The 27836-nt window shown below is 38.9% G+C and overlaps 1 long non-coding RNA gene across 6 annotated transcripts in view; it reads right to left on the reverse strand.

The window, feature by feature from the left end:
* LOC117074144 overlaps positions 1–27836 on the reverse strand; it is a 1124950-nt gene that overhangs the window by 1032004 nt on the left and 65110 nt on the right. For 2 of the 6 annotated variants that reach the window (XR_004433520.1, XR_004433521.1), the window contains exon 2: positions 20967–21093. The exons of the other annotated variants lie outside the window; for them this stretch is intronic. This is a non-coding gene — a long non-coding RNA (uncharacterized LOC117074144). The remainder of the gene's footprint in view (positions 1–20966; positions 21094–27836) is intronic. 6 annotated transcript variants of the gene reach the window in all.

Raw genomic sequence — 27836 nt, forward strand, 5'->3', positions numbered from 1 at the left:
ACTGACGTCTCATGTCTCCCTAGAATGTATAAAACCAAACTGTGACCTGACCACTTTGGACACATGTTGTCAGGACACATAACCTCCTGAAGTTGTGTCAAGGGCACACATCTTCAACCTTGGCGAAATAAACTTTCTAAATTAACTGAGACGTGTTTCAGATTTTCAGTGTTCACATCATCCATCAAATGGGGACATTAATAAATTCCACTTCATGGAGTAGTTGTAAAGATTAAATGCAGTAATCTATGTGAAAATGCACTGGAAAGTGCTTTAAAATTATAAAAGTATTATATTTCTGCCCCAAACATTATTTCTGGGAGAAAGAGGAAATAAAACAAAGCAAACTTAGGCAAAAATTCCCATAGTTTAGAATTCTAGAACACCATGACCAAATGGCAGTGCAAATAACTAGGGTGTACTAGACAACTCTTGCAGTAATAATACTGGGGAAAAAATCCTCAATTTCAGCAGCTTACAATAACAAACTTTATTTTTCTTGCCCATGGGTTTGTGGGTAGGCTGCATTTCAGCTCATCTTGACTGGGTTTGGCTGTGACAGGCTGGACTCCAGGCTTCACGTTCATACACGTAATGCATAACTTCAACATTCTGAGATCAGAAGCTACTTGAGCAATGTACTTCTCATGGTGGATAGCAGAATTGCAAGGGATGAAGCCAAACCACCTGAGCACATTTAAACCTGCTGCTCATCCATAACTAATATTCCACTGTCCAAAGCAAGACACATGGCCAAACCTTATATCAATGGAGTAGGAAATAAACCCTATCTCCTCTAGTGGGACACAGCACGCAGTAAGTGTATAGATGTATAATTCTATTACAAGGAGGGAGTGAAGAGTTGGACAATTAATTCTATCTACAATATGGGAAATTTTCTTTTTTAAAGACAAAAGGAACTTTATATCATCTCTGCCTCCAAGATATGACATACTATATATATATATCAACAAGATGGGAAGTTTTCTTACATCACATTTGCATTAGCCAAACTCCCCTAATATTTAAATCATTGTTGTTAAAATATTGGTGTGTTGTGTACGAGAAGTACCCAGTAATTATTTTTTAAAATATAGGATCAGACTTTGAAAGACCTTGAGAACCATGCCAAGAAGTTTAGCCTTGACCCTAGAGTAACAGGAAGCTACTGAGGCCCCTTAACTCTGCATTCAGAGGCCCCAAAAAGACCTTCCTCCTGTATCACACTACAGTGTTAGCCCAGGTGTACATACCAACAAAATGTGTTTTATCCTCCTTGCCCATACCTAGTGGGGCTTTCAGTACACTAGGCAGATAGTTACACATCAAATTTTGCTGATTTAGGCCGGGCGCAGTGGCTCATGCCTGTAATCCCAGCACTTTGGGAGGCCGAGGCGGGTGGATCACAAGGTCAGGAGATCGGGACCACAGTGAAACCCCGTCTCTACTAAAAATACAAAAAAAATTAGCTGGCGCGGTGGCGGGCGCCTGTAGTCCCAGCTACTCAGGAGGCTGAGCCAGGAGAATGGCGTGAACCCGGGAGGCGGAGCTTGCAGTGAGCCGAGATCGCACCACTGCACTCCAGCCTAAGCAACAGAGCAAGACTCTGTCTCAAAAAAAAAAAACACACACACACACAAATTTTGCAGATTTATTTTAAAATGATGGAAATAAAAATTACGTTTCTCATGGTGTCTGCCCTCTTTCTTTTGAGGCTCTACTTAAGAGAAGAGTACTATTTCTTTGCTTGTTTATAACTTCCTTTTTTCTGCCCCAACTTTGTCTTCATTGCCTCTATTGTCCCACTATTGTCTGTTATATAAGCAGGCCCATGTACGTGATTCAGAAGACCTCCAGGGCCCAACCACTAAAAATTCCATTGTTCCTGTCTCCCTGGATGCTACAGTAACATGTACAAGGATAGAACACCAAGCACATATGGCACTCTCTCTATGCTTATTAGCATTGAGTCTTATTAGTCTTACTAGACTTCCTCTATATCTTCTTTTAAAATTCTGACTAATGTAACCTCTTTGCTTCCCCAAAACTGTGATAAGGGCATGTGTCTTACTCTGTGTTGCTATAAAAGAATACCTGAGGATGGGTAATTTATTACAAAAAAGAGGTTTATTTCACTTAGAGTTCTGCAGGCTAAGTAAGAAGCATGGCACCAGAGTCTGGTTCTGTGGAGGGCTTCAGGCTGCTTCCACTCATGGCAGAAGGTGAAGGGGAGCCCGTGTATGCAGGAATCACATGGCGAGAAGGAAGCAAGACAAAGGGAGGGAGGTGCCTAACTGATTTAAACAACCAGTTCTTGTGGGAACTAATAGATCATGAACTCATTCATTACCATGAGGATGGCATTATGCCATTCATGAGGGATCCACCCCCATGACTCAAACACTTCCCATTAGGCCCCACCTCCAACATCAGGGATCAAATTTCAACATGAGGTTTGTGGGACAAATGTATCCAAACTACAGAAGCATGGATGGGAACCAGCTTACTGAGATTTATTCCTCAGGAAATGGATTTTGATTTGCAGAGTAAAACTGGGAAAGATACGACACAGGGAAGTGCTTACTCATTTTATACCTGAAAAAATTAGGAAAGCTTCTACCCTCTAACTACAAATAGATTCTTGAGTACTTAATCATTCATTCATTCATTCATCCATTCAATATGTTAATTAAATGCCTACAATGTTCCAGGTACAGTGCTAGGACCTGAAAATACATTATGAGCTGAAACGGACACTTTTGTAGCCCTGTTACCAGAGTAATTGGTATAGGGGAAAAAATAACGGGCTTTAAGCCAAAAAGAGCAGTGATCTCCCAAATACTGGCCAAATAATTTTTCTAGTCTCTAAAATGTAGATAAAGATATTTATTCTACTTTCCTCCCAGGAAAAACTATATCAATTGCTGCCATTTATGTGCAAGCACAGCACAAATGCCTTACATTAGTATTATTTTGAGTTTTTAATAACAACAGAATGCCTTAGTGTAATTACTTTACTGTGAGTACCTTTGTATCCCTCATCACTGCTCTGTAACAAGTGACCACAAAATCTCAGTAGAACAGAACAATACCATTTAACTTCACTCTTGTGAGTCTACAGATCAGCTAGGGTTGTTCTGCTTCATGTTGCAGGTGTGTGGGTCAGCTAGGGTGACTCAGATCCACATATTTCTTATTCTGGATCAGTGGGCTACCAGGAGGCATGTTGTTTTCAAGACAATGGCAAAAGCACAATAAGAGAACCAGAAATGTGAGAGGGTTCTTAAGGCCTAGGTTCAGAATTGGTGCACTGTCATTTCTTTTTTTTTTTTTTTTTTTTTTTTTTTGAGGTGGAGTCTCGCTCTGTCGCCCGGACTGGAGTGCAGTGGCCGGATCTCAGCTCACTGCAAGCTCCGCCTCCCGGGTTTACGCCATTCTCCTGCCTCAGCCTCCCGAGTAGCTGGGACTACAGGTGCCCGCCATCTCGCCCGGCTAGTTTTTGTATTTTTAGTAGAGACGGGGTTTCACCGTGTTAGCCAGGATGGTCTCGATCTCCTGACCTCGCGATCCGCCCGTCTTGGCCTCCCAAAGTGCTGGGATTACAGGCTTGAGCCACCGCGCCCGGCCTAGCACATGTTTTTAAACAAGCCAACAGTGATCACTAACCCCCTTCTCCCTTGACACCTCAATTAGAGAGTCTGGAAAGCCCAATACTTCCTTTCCCATCCTCCTTTGCCTATAGGGATAAGCATATGGCCCAGTCCTGTCCAATGAAACAAAGTCAGAAGTCTGACAGAGGCATTGGGAAAAATTTTTGTTCCCTTTAGAAAGTGTCAGGTGTGAGAATAGAGCTGGCTGGCAACACCATTTCCCCTTCTTTCCAATATGAATGTAGAAGTGATACCATTTTATGACTATAATATGACAAGCCAACATCCTTAGGACTGGTTCACTGGTGGCATTACCAGACATCTTACCATGTGAGTAAAATAAAGCCTTATTTGTTAAAGTCACTTTTGGGTTACTTGAAGATAAAATGCATCCTATATAGACTCTCAATTGTCTATTAGATAAAATCTAAACTCTTCTGCATGGCTTTCCATGGTCTTATTAACTTGGATCCCATCTGCCTATCCACCCTTTGCAAACATGCACCCTCAACTCAGGCCAGACTGCTCTCTTCATGTCTTTGCTCTTGGAATGCCCTCTCTCTTCCCATTTGCTAATCCAACTACAATCCATTCTTCAACACCCAGCTCATATACAACTTCCTTCATGCAGTTAAACTCACAGTGAACTCTTTCCTTTTCTGAAACCCAGTTGAGAGTCAATCCAACAGGAACCTAGCTTAGCTTTTGTGTTCTCAACATTGATTGAGTGACTGTCTCATAACCCTTAACAAGAGTGAACATTTCTTATGGATGGCTCCCCATGGCTCTGAGTGGTACCAGTCTTGGAATATAGCACAATGCAATAAAAATGTATTGATTATTATAAATAGGACATAGTTTCTAGTTTATAAATAGGCTGGCATCCAAGTAATTTTCAAGTAGTCAGTTGTCTGGAAGTTAGAATATATGTCCTATAGAAAATCCAACCAATCTACTTTCCTAGAGATGTAAAGAGAAAAGCATCCCCTCATCTTTCGTTTGCCCTAGGTAAGCCCTAATGCAATATCCATCCATTTGTTCATTCATATAACAAATATTTATCTGGTACCTATAATATTGGTCATGTAGCATTTATTTTGATAAGCTATCTTTAACATATCTCCATCTTCCTCTCTATTACTTTCTAAAATAACAGCATCTTTTTTCTATGCTAAGCTCCAACTCAGACTTCCTCTCTGCCCCGAATGCTCCATGTTGCCAAAGTGATCTATACTCCTACCCTTATCACAGGGCCTTGTTTTTTCAGGCAGTGATCTAAATTACACATAAGGAGAAAACCAATCTTACCATGCTCATTCACACACAGGTATGAATCACTAAGAGCCCTTTATGGGTCCCATATTGCTGCTTTCTTTGTTCATATAAACTAATCTTTCAACTCTGTAGAAGTTCATTCCAAATACAAGTTATAAAAGCTCACAATGTTGAAGAAGTCATCAGGTAGTAGGTAAGCTAACTCTCCTCTGAACACAGGGGCATGTCAACCATCTTTTCCTCCAGTTCTGAACTTAAGGAATCAGTTTTGAAACCCAGCTTGATTGAGGTATGCTTGATATACAACAGCCTGCACACATTTAAAGAGTACGATTTTATAAATTTGGACATGTGTATACACTTATGAAAGCATCAACACAATAAAGAGAATGAACATTCCCATCACCTCTAAAAATTTCCCCAAGTCCCTTTGTAACCCACTGATCTGCTTCCTATCACTATAGACTAGTTTGCATTTCCTAGCTTTTTTATATAAATGGAATCATATAGTAGATAGATGGATGTATGGATGGAAAGATACAGTATTTTTGGCTCCTTTCTGGCAGCTTAGTCACGAACATATAAATAGTTCATTCCTTTTTATTGCTGAATAATATTCTATTGTATGGATATACCATAATTTTTCTTATTCATTCACCTGTTGATGGATGTGTTGGTAAAAAACAACACATCTATCAACTATTGGGGCTATTACGAATAACGTTGCTATGTGATGAAAAAAATTGAAGATGACACAAATAAATGGAAAGACAGTCTATGTTCATGGATTGAAAGAATTAATATTGTAAAATGTCTATATTATACAAAGCATTGTATAGATTCAATGCAATTCCTACCAAAATTTCAATGTCATTCTTCACAGAAATAGAAAAAATTCCAATTTACATGAAACCACAAAAGACCCCAAATAGCCAAAGCATCTTGAGCAAAAAGAACAAAGTTTGAGGCATCACACTGCTGGATGGCAAAATATATTACAAAGACATAATAATCAGAAGAGCTTAATACTGGCATAAAAATAGACATATTGACCAGTGGAATAAGACAAGAAAGCCCAGACATAAACCTACACATTTATGGTCAACTGATTTTCAACAAAGGTTCCAAGAACAAACAATGGGGAAAGGAGAGTCTCCTCAATAAATGGTGTTAGGAAAACTGCATATTCACATGAGGAAGAACAAAAATGGAGTTTTATCTCACCCCTTCCATGAGAATCAACTCTAAATGAATTAAAGACTTAATATAAGACCTGAAACTGTAAAACTACTAGAAGAAAACATAGAGGAAAAGTTCCATAACAATTGTCTGGGCAATCATTTCTTGGATATGACCCCGAAGGCACAGGCAACTAAAGCAAAAATAGACAAATGGGATTATATCAAACTGAAAAGTTTCTGAACAACAAATGAAACAAAGCAAAGGGACAATGTACAGATTCAGAGAAAATATTTGCAAATCATATCTCAGATAAGGGGGTTTAATATCCAAAATATACAAGAAACTCAAACTACTCAATAACAAGAAAACAAAATAGCTCTATTAAAAAAATGGGCAAAGGATCTGAATAGACATTTCTCAAACTCAGACTTTCATATCTGGCCAAACTAAGCTTCATAAGTGAAGGAGAAATAAGATCCTTTTCAGACAAGCAAATGGAGGGAATTTGTCACTACCAGGCCTGCTTTGCAAGAGCTCCTGAAAGAAGCACTAAATATGGAAAGGAAAAACTTACAAGCCACTAAAAAGCACAATGAAGTACACAGACCAGTGACACTATGAAGCAACCACATAAACAAGTCTGCAAAATAACTAGCTAGCATCATGATGACAGGATCAAATTCATACATAACAATACAAACCTTAAATGTAAATGGGCTAAACACCTCCAATTAAAGGACATAGAATGGCAAGCTAGATAATGAGCCAAGACCCATTGACATGCTGTCTTCAAAAGTCCCATTTCATGTGCAAAGACACACACAGGCTCAAAATAAAGGGATGGATGAAAATTTACCAAGCAAATAGAAAACAGAAAAAAGCAGGAGTTGCAATCCTAGTTTCTGACAAAACAGACTTAAAACCAACAAGGATCAAAAAAGACAAAGGGCATTACACAATAGTAACGGGTTCAATTCAACAAGAAGAGCTAACTATCCTAAATATATATACACTCAATACAGGAGCAGTCAGATTCATAAAGCAAGTTCTTAGAAACCTACAGAGACACGCCAGGCGTGGTGGCTCATGCCTGTAATCCCAGCACTTTGGGAGGCCAAGGTGGGTGGATCACGAGGTCAGGAGATTGAGACCATCCTGGCCAACACGGTGAAACCCCGTCTCTACTAAAAATACAAAAATTAGCTGGCCATGGTGGCGGGCACCTGTAGGCCCAGCTACTCAGGAGGCTGAGGCAGGAGAATCACTTGAACCCAGGAAACAGTGGTTGTAGTGAGCCAAGATCGTGCCACTGCACTCCAGCCTGGGTGACAAGAGCAAAAAACTCTACCTCAAAAAAAAAAAAACCTACAGAGACTTAGATTCCCACATGATAATAGTGGGACACTTTAACACCCCACTGACAATATTAGACAGATCATCAAGACAGAAAATTAACAGACATTCAGGACCTGAACTCAGCTCTGGATCAGGTGGACCTGATAGATATCTACAGAACTCTCCACCCCAAAACAACAGAATATGCATTCTTCTCATCACCACATGGAACTTACTCTAAAATTGATCACGTAATTGAAAGTAAAACACTCCTTAACAAATGCAAAAGAACTGAAATAATAACATACAGTCTCTCAGACCACAGTGCAATCAAATTAGAGCTCAAGATTAAGAAATTCACTCAAAACCACACAGCTACATGGAAATTGAACAACCTGCTTTTGAATGACTCTTGGGCAAATAATGAAATTAAGGAGGACATCAAGAAGTTCTTTCAAACTAATGAGAACAAAGAGACAATGTACCAGAATCTCTGGGATGCAGCTAAAGCAGGCGTTAAGAGAGAAATTTATAACACTAAATGCCCACATCAAAAAGCTAAAAAGATCTCAAATTGACACTCTAGCATCACAACTAAAAGAACTAGAGAACTAAGAGCAAACAAAACTAGAAGACAAGAAATAACCAAGATCAGAGTGGAACTGAAGGCGATAGAGACATGAAAAACTCTTTTAAAAAAATGAACGAATCCAGGAGCTGGTTTTTTGAAAATTTTAATTAAAAAGAAAGACTGCAAGCTAGAGTAATAAAGGAGAAAGAGAGAAGAATCAAATAAACACAATCAGAAATGATAAAGAGGATATCACCACTGACCCCACAGGTATACAAACAACCATCTGAGAATACTATAAACACTTCTATACACACAAACTAGAAAATCTAGAATAAATGGATAAATTCCTGGACACATACAGCCTCCCAAGACTGAATCAGGAAGAAACTGAATCCCTGAACAGACCAATAATGAGCTCTGAAATTGAGGCAGTAATAAATAGCCTATAAACAAGAAAAGCCCAGGACCAGACAAATTCACAACTGAGTTCTACCAGAAGTACTAAGAAGAGCTAGTACCATTTCTACTGAAACTATTACAAAAAATTGAAAAGAAGAGACTCCTCCCTAACTCATTCCATGAAGTCAGCATCATCCTGATACAAAAACCTGGCAGAGATATAACAAAAAAAGAAAGCTTTAGGCCAATATCCTTGATGAGCATTGATGCAAAATACTGGCAGACCGAATCCAGCAGCACATCAAAAATCTTACCCACAATGATCAAATTGGCTTCATCTCTGGGATGCAAGGTTGGTTCAACATATACCAATCAATAAATGTAATTCATCACATAAACAGAACCAAAGACAAAAACCACATGATTATCCCGATAGATACAGACAAGACCATCAATAAAATTCAGCATCCCTTCATGTTAAAAGCTCTCAATAAACTAGGTATTGAAGGAACACATCTCAAAATAACAAGAGCCATATATAACAAACTCACAGCCAATATCATACTGAATGGGCAAAAGCTGGAAGCATTTCCCTTGAAAACCAGCACAAGACAAGGATACCCTCTCTCACAACTATTCAATACTATTCAACTGGATACTATTCAACATAGTATTGGAAGTTCTGGCCAGGGCAATCAGGCAAGATAAAGAAACAAAGGTATTCAAATAGGAAGAGAGGAAGTCAAATTATCTTTGTTTGCAGAAGACATGATACTATATCTAGAAAACCCCATTATCTCAGCCCAAAAGCTTCTTAAGCTGATAAGCAACTTTAGCAAAGTCTCAGAATACAAAATCAATGTGCAAAAATCACTAGCATTCCACTTTGGGAGGCTGAGACGGGCGGATCACGAGGTCAGGAGATCGAGACCATCCTGGCTAACATGGTGAAACCCCGTCTCTACTAAAAATACAAAAACTAGCCGGGTGAGATGGCGGGCGCCTGTAGTCCCGGCTACTGGGGAGGCTGAGGCAGGAGAATGGCGTAAACCCGGGAGGCGGAGCTTGCAGTGAGCTGAGATCCGGCCACTGCACTCCAGCCTGGGTGACAGAGCGAGACTCTGCCTCAAAAAATAAATAAATAAATAAATAAATAAAAATAAAAAATCACTAGCATTCCTATATACCAACAACAGACAAGCAGGGAGTCAAATCATGAATGAACTCCCATGCACAATTGCTACAAAGAAAATAAAGTACCTAGGGAAACAGCTAACTAGGGAAGTGAAGGACCGCTTCATGTAGAGCTACAAACCACTGCTCAAAGAAACCAGAGAGGACACAAACAAATGGAGAAACATTCCATGCTCATGGAGAGGAAGAATCAGTATCGTGAAAATCGCCATACTGCCCAAAGTAATTGATAGATTCAATACTATTCCCATTAAACTACCATTGACATTCTTCACAGAATTAGAAAAAAGCAATTTAGAATTCATATGGAGCCAAAAAGAGCCTGAATAGCCAAGACAATCCTAAGCAAAAAGAACAAAGCTGGAGGCATCATGCTACCCAACTTCAAACTATATTACAAGGCTACAATAACCAAAACAGTATGATACTGGCATGAAAACAGACATATAGACCAATGGAACAGAATAGAGAACTCAGAAATAAGACCACGGCCGGGCGCGGTGGCTCAAGCCTGTAATCCCAGCACTTTGGGAGGCCGAGACGGGCGGATCACGAGGTCAGGAGATCGAGACCATCCTGGCTGACACGGTGAAACCCCGTCTCTACTAAAAAATACAAAAACTAGCCGGGCGAGGTGGCGGGCACCTGTAGTCCCAGCTACTCGGGAGGCTGAGGCAGGAGAATAGTGTAAATCCCGGAGGCGGAGCTTGCAGTGAGCTGAGATCGGCCACTGCACTCCAGCCTGGGCGACAGAGCGAGACTCCGCCTCAAAAAAAAAAAAAAAAAAAAAAAGAAATAAGACCACACACCTACAACAATCTGATCTTTGACAAACCCTGACAAAACAAGAAAGGGGGAAAGGATTCCCTATTTAATAAGGGTGCTGTGAGAACTGGCTAGCCATATGCATAAAATTGAAACTGGATCCCTTCCTTACACAATATACAAAAAATAACTCAAGATGAATTAAAGACTTAAATGTAAAACCCCAAACTGTAAAAACCCTAGAAGAAAATCTAGACAGTATCATTCAGGACATAGACATGGGCAAAGATTTCATGATGAAAACACCAAAAGCAACTGCAACAAAAGCAAAAATTGACAAATGGGATCTAATTAAACTAAATAGCTTCTGCACAGCAAAAGAAATTATCATCAGAGTGAACAGACAACCTACAGAATCAGAGAAAATCTTTGTAATCTATCCATCTGACAAAAGTCTAATATCCAGAGTCTACAAGAAACTTAAATTTACAAGAGAAAAACAAACAACCCTATTAAAAAGTGAGCAAAGGACAGGAACAGACACTTCTCAAAAGAAAACATACATGCAGCCAACAAACATGAAAAAAAAAAAAAGCTCAACATCACTAATCATTAGAGAAATGCAGATCTAAACCACAATAAGATACCATCTCATGCCAGTCAGAATGGCTATTATTAAAAGTCAAAAAATAACAGATGCTGGCAACATTGCAGAGAAAAAGGAAAGGTTTTACACTCTTGGTGGGAGCATAAAGTAGTTCAATCATTGTGGAAGACAGTGTTGCAATTCCTCAAAGACCCAGAGGCAGAAATACCATTTGACCCAGCAATTCCATTACTGGGTATATACCCAAAGTAATATAAATCATTCTATTATAAAGATACATGCACAAATATGTTCACTGCAGTACTATTCACAGTAGCAAAGACATGGAACAAACCTAAATGCCCATGAATGAAAGACTGGATAAAGAAAATGTGGTACATATACACCATTGAATACTATGCAGCCATAAAAAGGAATGAAATCATGTCCTTTGCAAGGACGTGGATGGAGTTGGAAGCCATTATCCTCAGCAAACTAACGCAGGAAGAGAAAACCAAACACCGCATGTTCTCACTTATAAGTGGGAGCTGAATGGTGAAAAGACATGGACCCACGGTGGGGAAGAACACACACTGTGGCCTGTTGGAAGGGAGTGTGGGAGGAGGGAGAGCATCAGGAATAATAGTTAATGGACACTGGGCTTAATACCTAGGTGATGGGATGATCTATGCAGCAAACTACCATGGCACACACTTATCTGTGTAACAAACCTGCACATCCTACACATGTACCCCTGAACTTAAAATAAAAGTTGAAAAAAAAATGTAAAAGAAAGAGTCATGGTGGTGCACACCTATAGTCCTAGCTACTTGGGAGGCTAAGGCAGGAAGATTGCTTGAGCCCAGGAATTTGAGGCTGCAGTGAGCTATGATCACACCACTGCACTCCAGTCTAGGGGACAGAGTGAGACCCTGTCTCTAAAAAAATAAATAAAGAGGCACATGCTCCCAGGTTGTGCCAGTTCAACTGGCCCAGAATCATCAGCACCTTAGAGCAAGCACTTTTAAAATGTTGAGTCTTGGGCACTTCACTTGCCTCATCCTAGTCCTGGACCTATACAGCAAACAGCCTTGGCAGATACAGTGTTTCCCTCCAGAGCAAAGGGAGGAGCCATGGGAGGGAGGGTGGGGTGTTGGAGAAGAAGCTCAGAAGAGATAGATTTTAGAGAAGGGTCTGCAAAGCCAATCTAAGGAAAGTAGGACTTGAAGTACAATGGATGCTTCAAAGTTGACTTTTGCTTATTTTGCTTTTAAATGGGGAATCCATAGGATTTGTGTTTATCACAATGAATTATGATCACTTGTATCTATAAACATTTTTCCTGCTAGGTTTTCAGCTCCTCACGGGACTCTATCTTGTTCACCTTTGCCCTCCAGTTTCCCCCCAGGAACAGAATTGCTACTCAAAATAAAAGTTAATTGAATTAATTAATATATCTTAATAGATGAGTTAGCAAAAACTAACTTCCCCTCTCAGATACTTCACATGCATTATGTACTTCAATATCCCTTGTTTGTGAATAATTTAAACAAATAAATGAAAAATTTGAATGTTTTTGAGGTTGTTGAACAAATTATTATACCAGGTTATGTCTTACAATTTTTCTCTCACTTTTCATTACTTTATTCATGAGATGGCATATTTTTAATCACTTTGTGTGGGATACTAATACATTATCTGCACTGTAAAATAAATTGTTATATTTTTATTAAATATAATTTTTAAAATTTATAAGGTGCCATGTATTATTCATTGACAAGTCTTGGCTCATGATACAGATTATATATCATTTTTTCCATGTGTCATAAGTGGTCATTTAGATTGAAATAAAATTATATTTAATAGAACTCAGAGCTGGCAAATTATTCTTTCATTTCAAACTGATTTTCTGGCCACTTTTCCTTGCCAAATGTTATGGATGAAAAATCTTTCATTAGGACACTTATAATAAGTAGCTCATACACCAATATTTACTTTTTCTCTAAAATGCTTTCTTGGGTCTAAAAATTTTTATAGGTTAATAGTGGAAACCCCTTGAGAGAAAATATATGCCTTATTTACAAAGAAGTGAGAATATAACATATGTAGATATATATATAGATATATATATAGTCCATTGAAATTTTACCACTCTAAATCCACTAGATTCTGCTTTTTCTTTCAATTCAAAAAAGTTCAAAGTTCTTCTTTAAAACAATGTATAGTTATAGAAAACGTATTAGTCAAAATTATTTTTATTTTAAATGCATTATAAATTTCTTAAAATTCTTTCATAGCTATAATTTTGCCTGCAATACTATACACTTTGATAAGTGCAGAATCTTTCTAGAACTATTTCCTTTATTGATAGAAACTTACACCTCCTACTGAGAAAAATCAGGCTCAAAGGTGAGAAATATATAACTTAAAAAGTTGCTCATGGTAACCAGAAACTCTAGCTTCTCTTTTCCTAAGCTTCTTTTGCCATCTACAAATATAAGCCTCAGCTTCTCTCCTTTCCCTGCTCTTTCCTCTAAGCACTTGCACTTGCTTCTTAAAAATAATACTACCAGTATGCTCTGCCAACTCTCACCAATGTTAGTTATTATTACCACATTTATTCTGACATTTTTGAAGTCTGACAAAATAAGGTGTAAAGGGAATCCAGGCATGTTTCTTTTATCAACCACTGTTTGTCACCAACTGTTTTGTTCGCTTATAACTGGGTGGATGAGAAAAGGGTGTTGGAAATCTGGTCCTTACGTGGGTCTCTCAACTTGATTCCCACCTGTAAGCACAGCCCTACCCACATACCCAATGGTCATCATGGAAAACAGCTGAGAGTATAAAAGAACCCCCCCCCCCCCCCCCCCCCCCGCCACCCCCAACTCCACTACTGGCAACAATTGACTCAACTTCAGGAAAATAAGCCCTAGAGGGAAAAAAGAGAAAGCCTGGAATCTTCTCTTAACCACAAATTCCTAGCCATGTCATGTGCACCCTGAAATTCCATTTTATCATTTGGAACATAAAAACAACTAGTGCCTATTTTTCAAGGCAGTGTAGAGCTCAAATGACACAATGTAAGGAAAAGCAGTTTGTAAATTCAATCTAGTTTTAATTTTGCATTCTCTTTTTTCCTATGCATATGTATTTTCACTGTGCCAAAATTATATGCATTATATCCTTGTTTTAAAAAAACACACATGCAGGTTAAAAAACAATTCCCGGCCGGGCGCGGTGACTCAAGCCTGTAATCCCAGCACTTTGGGAGGCCGAGACGGGCGGATCACGAGGTCAGGAGATCGAGACCATCTTGGCTAACACGGTGAAACCCCGTCTCTACTAAAAATACAAAAACTAGCCGGGCGAGGTGGCGGGCGCCTGTAGTCCCAGCTACTCGGGAGGCTGAGGCAGGAGAATGGCGTAAACCCGGGAGGCGGAGCTTGCAGTGAGCTGAGATCTGGCCACTGCACTCCAGTCCGGGCGACAGAGCGAGACTCCGCCTCAAAAAAAAAAAAAAAAAAAAAAAAAAAAAATTCCCTTGGGCCTCCAACCCCATTTATATCTATCATCTTCCCTTCCACAGAGCAACTGTTACCAAGAGCTAGTATGCATCTAACCACATTGATTGCACAAAGATATCTACTTCTTTTCCCTTTAACTGCAGTTTGTTATGCCATTTTGTAAACAGACCACATTTTATTTATTTATTCTTTTTTTTTTTTCTTTTTTTTTTTGAGATGGAGTCTCTCTCTGTCACCCAGGCTGGAATGCAGTGGTGTGATCTTGGCTCACTGCAACCTCCGCCTCCCAGATTCAAGCTATGCTCCTGCCTCAGCCTCCCGAGTAGCTGGGATTACAGGTGCCTGCCACCACACCTGGCTAATTTTTACATTTTTAATAGAGAGGGGGGTTTTATCATGTTGGCTGGTCTCAAACTCCTGGCCTCAAGTGATCTGCCTGCCTCAGCCTCCCAAAGTGCTGGGATTACAAGCATGAGCCACCATGCCTGGCCTATTCTTCTTTTAACAGACATTTGTTTCCAACATTTTATTAGCACAAATAGGCCTGAAAGGAGCATTTATTCCATCCTTGTACACCAGTGTGAGCATGTAAGGCATGTAGTTCAAGGTGGAATTTCTAGGTCATTAAGGTTCAGGTATTCTACACTTGTAACTTTTGCCACCCAAAGCCTTTCCAATCGTTTTACACGCTCACCAGCAGTGTACATCAGAGGACCTGTTTCCTCATATTCTCAGTATTTTCAGACTTTAAAAGTTTGGTCATCCCGATGAATGAAGAAATGACATTTTGCTGCTTAATAGTCGGGATTAACTTCTTTTCACTTAATGTATTAAATATTTGGATGTCTTTTCTGAATTGCCTGGGCAATCTTTGCCCATTTTTCTGTTCCATATTTTTTCTCTTCTTATTGAAGTATAGGGCTCTTTATACATTTTGGATACTAATTATTTGTCACATATGGTAAAAATGTTTCTCTCCATCTGTTGCTTTTCCTTAAATTTTGTATATAGTAGTGTCCTTTGACTTGCAAAAGTCTCTACGTTGACGTAGTCAAATATATTGTTTTCTTTTTACATATTGTGCTTTTCGTGATTTGTATTTTTAAAGTCTCCCATTCACCACGGTCATAAAGATATTATACTACAGCCCGGTGTGGTGGCTCACGCCTGTAATTCCAGCACTTTAGGAGACTGAAGCAGGCGGATCACTTGAGGGCAGGAGTTCGAGACCAGCCTGGGCAACATGGCAAAACCTCGTCTCTACTAAAAACACAATTAGCCAGGCATGGTGGTGTACAACTGCAATCCCAGCTACTTGGGAGGCTGAGGCACAAGAATCACTTGAACCCAGGAGGCGGAGGCTGCAGTGAGCCGAGATGGCACCACTATACTCCAGCCTGGGCAACACAGTGAGGCTCTATCTCAATTTAAAAAAAAAAAGATATTATACTACAATTTCTTATATTTTAAAGGTTTTTAAAAAAAAAACATTTAATTTATCTGTAATTATTTTTTGTGAACAGTGTGAGAAAGCAGTCTATTTTTAATGTCAAAGTCATTTTCCTAACATTATTTCTTGAATGGCTCATCATTTCTTCATTGATTTTTAATGTCATTTTCCTCCCAGAACAATTTTCCATTTGTTTCCATGTTCTCCATTCGGATCCTGATCTATCTGTCTCTTCCTGCACCAACAGCATGCTATGCTAATTACTATAGCCACTTAATAATGTGTCTTAATGTTTGGTAAGTTCCTTTTACAAACATGTCTTTTCTGCCCATTTACTATTCTATAAGGATTTCAGAATCTGGCCAGTTCCATTAAAAATCTCAGTGGGATTTTTGGTATTACAATAAATTCACAGATTCATTTGGAGAAAGTGTTCCAGCTGAATAATGTAGCTTGTATCTGCATTTACTTAGATCTTTTTTGTCTTTTAACAAAGTTTTATATTTTTTCCTTAAAGCTGTTGTATATATTTGATTGAGTGTGTAGTTTTACTAGGTTTGTATTGTTGTTGCTATACTGAATAGGATCTTACTTCTCACCTATTTAATTGGTTGCTACTGACGTATGGGTACAATATTAATTTTTATACTAATCCTATCTCAAGAAATCTGAACTCTCTTACTAGTTTTATAGTATAAGTTTATCCTCTTGAATTTTCTGTAAATGGTTTGAAAATGATGAAATTTTGCCTTCTTTGCTGTTCAAGTCCTTATACTTCTTATTTATTTTCCCTGTTGTATCATATTACGAGGACCTCCAGTACAATATTAAATAGTAGGAGAAGTAGAGGCATCTTCATCATGTCTCAGATCCAGCTTCAATGGCAATACTTCTTGTCAGCATGAATTATCATCTTTGCTGAATATTTATTTCTGTTCACTATGAGATTTTATCACTAATGGGTTTTGAAATTGTATCTCTCCTTTTACCATTGATTAGAATAAATGTATATACCTGTTTTCTTTTGATTTGCTAATGTAGTGAATTCCACTGATAGCCTTAATAGTATTTGAACATCTTGTATTGCTGGTATAAGCTGTCACTTATTTTTACAGCTTTGCTATTTTTCCAATTTTTTTATTTTAGTTTTCTTATCAAAGTCCTTAAGTGAGATTTACCTATAATTTTCAATTGGCCTTATCTGGCATTAGTGAAAGAGATCAAATGAAATTCACAGGCAGACAGCCCGGCGGCGCCTTGAGCCTAGTTAAAAGTTGACCCCGGACCTAACCGATCATGTTATCTATAGATTCCTGACGTTGTATAGACAAGAATTGTAAAAGTCCCTGTCTTGTTCTTTTTCTGTTCTAATTACCAGTGCTTGCCATATATCTCTCAAATTCCTGAGCCCCTATAAACACATCCCACCATATGTCTCCCCTCCATATGTCTCTCAACTTCCTGGGCACATCCCACCATATGTCTCCCCACCAATATATCTTTCAGTTCAAAGACTACCATATATCTCAACTTTAGAAAGACACCACCTGGAAAGTCCCCGATAAGAACACAGCCGTTTGTGAGAGCACAGGGACCAATAAAAAAACTGCTAAATATATAAACTTAAAATGTTAACCAACTGTAATGTTGTAACCTAGAGAATTCCCTCGTCCCCCTGCAACTTTACAAGTCCTGTTTTCCTCAAGCTATAAAAAGCAAGCGCACGCATTGTTCCGGGCCCTCTTGTATGTTGTAGAACGGAGGGACCAAGTTCGAACTTGCATTAAAGATCCTTGCCGCTTGGCTTTGACTCTGGACTCTGGTGGTCTTCTTCGGGGAACAAACGGTCTGGGCATAACATTAGTTATACCCATATAAAATAAGTTTTATAAATTCTACTCTAGATATATTCTATGGCAAATTTTATAGAAGGGTATGTCTGTTCCTTTAAATTTTGGTAAAATTTAGTCATAAAATTCTTGGGGGTTCAAGTTATTTTGAGGAGAGGGAGGTGTATTTTAAATCACTGTTTTGATGTTTTATTGACTTTTTAACTCAAGCTTCCTACTTTTGGGCCAAGATTAGTTATTATGTATTTGTTACATTGTAGATGTTCTCTTGTAAACTGTATATATGGTCATGCATCATTTATCAATGAGATATGTTCTTAGACATGAGTGGTTAGGCAATTTGTTCTTGTACAAACATCATAAATGTAGATATGTTGGCCGGGCGCGGTGGCTCAAGCCTGTAATCCCAGCACTTTGGGAGGCCGAGACGGGCGGATCACGAGGTCAGGAGATCGAGACCATCCTGGCTAATACGGTGAAACCCCGTCTCTACTAAAAAAATACAAAAAACTAGCCGGGCGACGAGGCGGGCGCCTGTAGTCCCAGCTACTCGGGAGGCTGAGACAGGAGAATGGCGTGAACCGGAGGTGGAGCTTGCAGTGAGCTGAGATCCGCCACTGCACTCCAGCCTGGGCGACAGAGTGAGACTCCGTCTCAAAAAAAAAAAAAAAAAAAAAAAAATGTAGATATGTTTACACATACCTAGGCTATATGGTAGAACCTGTTGCTCCTAGGCTACAAACCTATACAGCATGTTCCTGTACTAAACACTGTAGGCAATTGGAATACAATGGTATTTGTGTGTCTAAACAGAAAAGTAAAGTAAAATATGGTATTAAAATCTTATGTGTACAACAATGTATATTTGGTCAGTCATTAACTGAAATGTCATTATGCAGTGCATGACTGTAATTGGATTTTATATTCCAGTCTGAGACTTTTAACAGAAGATTGTAGTCCACTTGCAATTTTGTAATTACTACATTTGAACTTAATTCTGCCACTTCATTTCTTTTCTCTTTAACAGGCTTGTCTTTTATTTCCATTTGCCTACCTCCAGTTTTTCTCCCCATTACCAATTAAAAGCCATAGTCTATTTCTTTGCTTTTAGGGATTACCTTTAAATTGTTAACATACATATTTAAATTTGTTTTGTTACCAAGATTAAGTTAACCATTACCCATTCCTTCCTCCACCACAAGACAAGAAACTTTAACCATCCTTGATTTTTATCCAAATTCCACTGGGATTCAAACATTTGTTGTTATTTATCGTCAATCGCTTCTTCTTTGTAGATAATATCTCCCCTCCACGCTCACCCCTGTAGCTTCCATGCTTCTCTTTTCACCTATGATGCCCTAAAATGTTATTCAAATAAGTCTAGATATATTTTTTGGATCCTGCTCAAATTTGGAAGTCTTCTATCTGAGAATGTCCTTCAGTTTTCTCTTCAACTATTGCTCCCTCTATGTACCTCTTCCTGGTTTTGAAAAATCTATTAGATAAAGGTTGGCATTTCTTCTAGAACATATCTACTTTGTTTTCCATCTTTAATATCTATGCTACATTTTGTCCATGGTTATCTCCAGCCAGTTATGCAAGTTATACAAGATGCATACTTCCCAAAATGACCTCCTCTGGGTGGCTCAGTTTGGGGCTTACAATTCCAGGTTTTGTGGCCCATATAAAAATTAGTTCCCGAATTTTTAAAACTCATGTTTTAAAAGCACTTGGAGTACTCTCATGGTAAGAGAAGGCACAATTCAATCAACTAGAAAATAGTCTTCAGTGTGGGAGTCTAAAAGGTGCCTGGAAGTGCCCAACTGGCTGTTGAGTAAAATGCTAAATTTTACTATGCTTCATCTGTTTAATCAAAAAGTAAATTATATAATCTCTCCACCTCTGTCTGTCAATCAAAGAAAATTAATCTATAAATGCCTCAAAATATAAAAGTCAGTCATTACATGAATACAATTATTTCTATGAATGCCATATTACACAAATCGTCATCCCTTGCTTTGCACCGAATGTCCTTGAAATCCGTCATCATTTATAGCCTTGTCTTTAAGGCAATTTCCTTCAACATGGAAATTAAGATTTGCCAGATGTCAGTGTAATCATGTTCTGAAAACATCCATCTCAGAAAACAAATAGTTTTAAGTGCTTTAATGTGCGCACATGTTTGATTTTCTTTGTTTTGTATTTCCTTTAAGAAAGCAGCAAGACTTAACACAACCACAGGTATTTGAATATGGCCAAACCCTTAAATCAAGTAACTAAACTTTCCTGAGCAAAACAAAAAAGAATCTTAGAAAGATGTTTTAAAACATGAAAGTTTATCTTTAAAACAGCTCATATTTTTATTCAACTTAGTTCTTTTAATAAATCAGGAAGTTTTAATTACAGAATTTTTGCCATATTAAGATAATTCACTCTTGAATAAGTTTTACAGTTCATAGTATGCTTTCATATACATAAATTATTTATTCTTCACAAAAAGCCTACAAGTATTGCTTTACTAAGGAGAAAACTGAGGTTAAGTGCAGTTAAATGACCTATGTAGCAACAAACCCAGTCTGTGGCTGAACCCAGACTCACAGTTATGCTGCCCACACCAAGGTATTTACTGCCTTCTCCAAGTCCAGCTCTCTTTAAAATCACTTTAATGAAAATCACTGTAACAAACAAGACTTACAAGAGTCACTTAATGACTCCACAGTTTAAAGGTTGCTATGAGATTTTGCTGCCACAAAACAATTAGATGCATTTTATTGTAATCAGATTCTATCCGTATTTAAACAGCCAAGCTTTTGATCTACGATTTTCTTAAGAGATTCTGCCATATGGGTTAACAGAGATATCAACAACCATCACCACAACCCAGTTTTGGAACCCTTCCATCCCCTTAGTAAGATCCTTCACACCCATTTCTATTTATTCACCCCTCCCACCCCCAGCCCTAAGCGACCACGAATCTATTTTCTGTCTCTATAGTTACCTTTTTTGGACATTTCAAATAAACAAAATTATGCACTATGTGGCCTCTTGTGCCTGGCTTTTTCACTTCGAATAATGCTTTTGAGGTTTTTCCATGAACAGCATACGTCAGTAGTTTGCTCCCTTTTATTGCTGAATAATATACCATTGTGTGAACATACCACGTTTGTTTATTCACTCACCAATTTGTAGATATCTGGGTTGCTTCCGCTTTTCCTGAACCAACTTTTTACTGCAATTTGACAGCTAGTTGTCTACGTTCTGTGTTCTCCTCTCCAGGACTCCAACTTCCTACGTGGCTGTGGGTGCCTGTAGAAGATCAGATCTGATGTCTCAGCTCTCTCTGCTAACTATGATCCTTCTCAGTCCCTAGTCCAATGGATTACAACAAAATTGGCTTTTAAGGACTAGTAAGGCAATTATGTGACTTTTTCCATGTTCCTTTTTTATTACCACACTATTAGCAGGGTGATTCAAGGTATTTTATTCTAGCCTCTGAGGCTGTGGTTACAGTTGCACAACTCCAATTTTACTAAAAGTCACTGAATTGTACACTTAAAGTAGGTGAATTTTATGGTATATGAATTATACCTCAATAAAGTTGTTAAAAGGAGAAGGTTGGGGAGGACAGATGACAAAACAAGGGAATAGAAACCTAAATGATAAGGTTCAACTTGTCAACCTGAGCAACAGATACAACCTCCAAAGACCCACAGACAATCCTGAATGAGTTAGTCAGCAGTTCATTAGATTCAGGGTAATCCTGCTAGCATAAATCCTATAACCGCTCTGGCCGGGCGCGGTGGCTCAAGCCTGTAATCCCAGCACTTTGGGAGGCCGAGGCGGGTGGATCACAAGGTCAGGAGATCGAGACCATCCTGGCTAACACGGTGAAACCCCGTCTCTACTAAAAAATACAAAAAACTAGCCGGGCGAGGTGGCGGGCGCCTGTAGTCCCAGCTACTCGGGAGGCTGAGGCAGGAGAATGGTGTGAACCCGGGAGGCAGAGCTTGCAGTGAGCTGAGATCTGGCCAGTGCACTCCAGCTTGGGTGACAGAGCGAGACTCCGTCTCAAAAAAAAAAAAAAAAAAAAAAAAAAACAAATAACCGCTCTGAACTCTGACCATTCACATACCGAGTCTCAGCCTTTCCATGGCCTCTGTCACACTGGACAAATCCACACAACTGGGAAAAATGGGCAACAGTGCACAGGGTTAACAGAACACACTTTTTACACCATCAAAACTACCATCAAGCCCTGTTTCTGCCACTTCTTAGTAAAATAAGTCACCCAAAGTTTAGAGTAGATTTAACAAATAACGATGAAAGAAACTCAGTTGAATCTGAATTTCAGATAAACAATGAATAATTTGCCAGTGTATGTATGCCTCATGCAATATTTTGAGCATACTTATATTTAAAAATTATTTGTTGTGTATCTGAAATGCACAAATAACTAGGGGTCCTATATTTTATCTAGCAACCCTACGAAACTTACATATCCTCTTGGTAATAGGGGGCATGTTAGTTAAACCAAAGTATAGAATTGTAAGATTGAATAGGCCATTTAAATACATTAGCAACTGATCCCTAAAAATTAGCTTGTTATATAATTGTTCTTCTGCCTTAACCACCTCTTTAGGTGTTCAATCATCCCCTGCATGTGGAGCCCCATCCTGAGCCACAACTGGCTTTGATGGGATGTCAACAAATCACTCAGGTCTTGCTAATAACCCTACCACGAACAACTGGCATACAACAGCTAATCATTCGTCCTGGGTATTTCACAAGAGGTAGTTCCTATGTAGGGACAGGAAGGAAGACTAGGGAAGGGAAAGAAGAAACTTTGCTTAGATAATGAGCACAGCTCTGGAACTAGAACCTCCCCCTGGACTCCTTTTTATGCCATCTACCATTACCACTCCCACTGTTCCATGCTGAGGACAATTCATGGTGACGACAGGTTAAAGCAAACCCATGTACACAAGGTTTTAGCCACCATAACAGCCAACTCTCCCACACTCTGGCATATCAACAATGCCAGGCTATGCTCACCTGACCTGAAGATAACAGATTCAGATAAGGAAGCAGATCATTCAAATAACTTTTTCATATTACTTTCTGACTCTGAAAGCAATACAAAAAGAACAGTAGAAAAGAAAGAAAACAGTGACAACTTATAACCGAATGACAACCTCTGAGGAAAAAAGTTAAATAAATGCTATGTGTAATTTTACACAGCTAGGATCATACTTTACTTTTATATCTTCCTTATTTACAATAACATGATCATCTTCCCCAAATATTTTCCAAATATATGATTCTTAATGAGTACCTAATACTCCACAGAATAATTCTATAAAGTAACCATTCTATTTGGTTGGTGTCTACTTCTTATGCTTTTCAATACCAATAAAATCAACAGTCTTGTACGGATACCTTTATTTACATTAACATAATTTCCCTATGACACATTCCTAGAAAGGGAATTACTACATGAACAACTGCCAAATTTCTTTGCATATATAGTATACTAATTCGTACTGCCACTAGTACTGAGAATATATAGGAGGTCTACTTTTATAAGCCCCACATCTACATCCCAAGACCTATTCCAATTCTAAGGACAAAAATAATTTACAGTTATTTTTGAGAGAATAATACAACTCTGACTTCTCTTTATTCCTGTCCTCAGGATGACCTTAGGATTCACAGAATAGCAGAGAGAAGGGACCACCAGGAGTTCACAGGTTTGAGGCAAATGTCCACTCACTGTGCTCTGATGGCCTACAGAGCTCTGTAGATGTCAAATATGGCTTTTATGTAACGCTTCTTATTGGACTCACTCTCTGGGATTGAAAGTAGTTACTAATAGAGTGAGAGAGCAAGATATCAGGAGACAGAATTGAGGAGAGTGCTGGGTGGCCATGCTAAGTGCTCACATACTAGAGTTCCAAGAATAAATCACTAGGTGGCTCATTTATATTGGGCTTTGTCCAGTGGAGGATGAGCTACAGGTAAACATGAGCATCATGGATCTCGGAGAGGTAAAAGCATAAGGGCATTGATTAAGGCTGGCATTAGTGAATGACGGTAGTCAAAACCCACAGTTTGATCATAGAAGAAACTCTAGTTATTATTATTATTTTTTTGAGCAGCAAAGTAGCAGGCATATTTTAGTCTCTAACTGATCCATTCTATCTGACCGGCTAGCTACAAGGAGACAGAGGTAGATTTGTTTGAAGGACAAGATATGAAACTTTCTAGAATGAGAAAGGACAGATGATTTTAGTGAAAACAGACTGTTTAAAAGTCCTTAGAACCAAAATAATTTGAAGGCAAAAATCACGGGTTCTGACAATTATAGAGAGTCTTGGCATAGTATATCATTTTGGAGAAAGTATTACCGGCTACTTAATGTCTGAGCTTTAGAATAAGGGGAATCTAATACTGAAATGCAGAGATACAGTAACTCAGAAGTCTAAGGAAGATGATAAATGTTGCAAAAAGCCTTCTGGTTGTTTCAGGATGCCTATGGGAGGGGTGTAGCTGTCACACGTAGTTCCATAGTATTCTAGAACAAGGCAGGCTCAAGGTGACCAGAAGTCTTTCAATAGAAGATAGGCAGTACAATAGATCCCCTAACAGCCAGTTGCATGGCATACAGACAGAGCAAGAATATACAGATCCAGGTTGCTTTAGCCGGGTGGTGGTTCTGCCTGGCTGAGAAGAGTTTAAAGAACTTCTAAAATTAAAGGGTCCTAGCCTCTCCCAGTATGAACTATTGAGTTCAATTTTTTAGTGGAGACTTTATTTCTCAGAAACTTTTCTAAACTTTTTAGAAATTAAATGTACCAAACCCTCAGAACAGATGACATAATCCAGACCATAAGAATGGATTTTGATTAAAAACTGTAGACATTTAAAGTTGTCAAAATAGATATTAGTTGGCCCTTGATTTAAGAAAAAATAATATGGTCTGCTTATGCTGACATCTGTTGATTTTAGTGTTAGAATCCTTAAAAATAATAAGGAAGTCCTCAAGCCTTGAGCTAATAACGATGAAGAAATTTTTTTAGCTTTAACAAGATTTCACTGCATAACTTGGAGTTTTCCATAGTATTTAGGTATTTTCACATTTGTATGTATCTTCTTGTTTATCTTCTTCCCTCTTCAGGCTACAGGGCCCCAGAGAAGCACGGGCCACAAAACAGGGGTAGAGAAGGCATTGTTTGCTTTTTAATATTTCTTTCATTCAGTTGAAGTTTGTCTTCTGCTTCATTGTTACACTTTTGTTGTGTTTTGGAAGAATGAGTTAACATTATCACTAGATAAAAATAGCAGTGTCTAAAATTTAGAATCACAGTAGTTCATTAGATTTACTCATTATTGCTCAACTGGTGGTATTTACTCTGTTTTCCTGTGCTCAAATTAGAAATGCCACAGATCTGTATTAATACTATGTATCATTAATATCGCTGGGTTACATTCTTTAATATTAAAGTAATTGTTGCAGGAAAAAAACATAAGAGCAAAGGACAGAATCCGATATAGTATACACACATCTAGATCCATTTCTGCACCATTCTTGGAACAAAACCGTGAGTTCTATTTTAGTGAACATAAAATATCTGTTGTTGAATCATTATTTGCTACTTAAGACATAAGTAAATCCAAGTTAGAGAGTTGGATGAAAAGCCTCTGAACAAGGCAAATCCCTATCAATAAATGGTCATCAATAGCCAATAAGCTCAATTTTTAGTTCTTTACTCAATTTGCTATAGTCTAGGAGTCAAAATTGGGACTTTCAGGCCAAATTCAGCCTAGAGAAAAATTCAAAACATTTGGCAACTTTTCAAAGAATTTGTTATCTCACATGGGTTGAGGGAGGGAGAGAAATTCCCCAGAGCTCTGGCTTCTCTTGAACTCGGAAGTTCAGATCGTGCGGCTATATGTTACCTTCTTACATGGCACCAATCTGCTGGTTCTCCTTAGCTGCTGTCTTTTTTAGACAAGGCATATGCTGTCCCGTTCACCACAGTCCTCACTCTTCTCTATCACCACTCCTGGGCCACTTACTTTATTTATATAACTTGCTTGTCCACTGTAGGTATTTTAATTAGCCTGCAAATATGGCAAGCAGACAGGGCTTCAGCTTTTCTGCTTCTCCCACACAAGCAGGCCTTTAGCCTCTGCTTTATTTCTGACCATGACAATGAGACTATAGACTTACAATACAGACAGGAAGCAGATCACCCTGAACTTCATCTCCTACCTATCTGGTTGGGACAAGACGTCTAATTCCTAGGCTTAGGATTCAACTCCAAATGTGCAGAGAAAAGAAAAACACACACACACACACAAAAGTGAAAAAAAATCAATCAAGGTCACACAGCCATCCCAAGCTGTTCTGGGTCTACGATCCATACTTTTTGCTTTTCCACTCCTCAGAAGATCAAGAGGCAATGAGGAATTTCCCGTAATAAAGTATTACGAGTCTCTAGGGTGGGTGCTCTGAGGGCTCATGGCTTAGACTTATAGACAGCATCTGCCTCACCACGGATTATTCAGTAGCCTTCAGTCCTACCCTGCCAGTGAGCTCTCAGTGGGGTGGAACAGGCTGTCCAGCATGGTGAAGAAGCAAGCTGAAAGAAAGAGTTTGTGACTTTGTTTTTATTTCTACTTTGGGCTCTAACAAAAGGATTCAAGAAGAGAGCAGCAAATCAAGCAAGCACCTGCTCATCAGCATGTCTATTGATGTTTTCACTAACCCTCCAGGATATTCAAAGAGAGGCTCAGAAGTCTTGGCATAAAGAAATCTTTTTATTTTCCATGATCAAAATTGCCTAGCCAGAAAGGGCATCAAAGCCATGGTATCTTCAAAGGAAGAGATAAATTCACTCCAGGCTGACAGGAGGGTCACCTTGGCCATTTCTTCCCTTGCCTTAGAAGGAGGGCAGGTAAGGGAAGACCAATTTGCACTGGCAAACGGAGAATGCCTCAAGAAGGTGAAGATATACCATAGATCACTTCTTTCCAATGTGCGTATAAATCACTTGGAAATCTTGTGAAAATGAACGTGGGTTCTAATTCGGCAAGTCCAGGGTGGAGCCTGAGGCTCTTCATAAAGGTCTCACAACATGCTGATGCTGCTGAACCTCTGACTACATTTGAGTAGCAAACCCATAGACATCATTGACAGAGGTTTTAAAAGATAGAATATAATTTGTGATTTACTTTGATACAAGATATGCATGTAGATGGCAACTAGAACCTTAGAGCCGAGTTGCATGATCTTGCCAGGAAAGTCATCATTCACATAAGAAGGAACAAGCCAGCATTGAGTTCATGGTGTGAGGGTGATGGAGGCCCGGTTCGATGGGCCCAGAAACATATATAGAAATCAAGAAGGGAAAAGAGCCAGCAGCAGTCATAGAAACAGCAAGGAAGTTGATCAATGAATAAAGAAGTCAATGTTTGAATAGAATAGCAGAGAACAAGGTAACCTGAGGTACTTGCTAAAGTCAAGCTCAGCTAGCATTGAAGAATGCCAGATAAGAATTAACCAGGTCTTAGAGACCAGACAGACTCACTGGCACAGAGCAGGCAAACCTCAAAGTCTTAACAACAGGCAACAGGAAGAAATCAGCACAGGCAAACAAAGAATGCCAGTGTGAGCGTTGGGCCACAGATGGAGAACTAGGCAAGCAGGGAAATGCCTAGGTGTGAGATGTGAACATACCTGCTGATCTTCAGTTTCCAGAAATAACTGAGCATCCTAGTCCCAGAGGAAATCGTATGTGCGGCAAGAAATCCAAGAAGGTCTAAAGTGTGAGAACTGGAACTCTAAGCAAAGGCCCAGGTCTGTGACCCATACTGAATCAGTAGCAAAGTTATATGCTACTGAGCCAACTAAAGGCCTTTTATTCCTTCCCAGCAGAGACTGGTCCCAGAGCCCGTGTGAAGCAGAATCAACAGGTGTTCAGTTAAGAGGCTACAGCTGTGAAAATTAGCAAATAGTGCTAGGCAGGTTAGTAGAGCAGTGAGTCTCA

This window comes from Trachypithecus francoisi, unplaced genomic scaffold, assembly GCF_009764315.1.
Source record: "Trachypithecus francoisi isolate TF-2019V2 unplaced genomic scaffold, Tfra_2.0 Contig01603, whole genome shotgun sequence".
Taxonomy (NCBI): Eukaryota; Metazoa; Chordata; class Mammalia; order Primates; family Cercopithecidae; genus Trachypithecus; species Trachypithecus francoisi.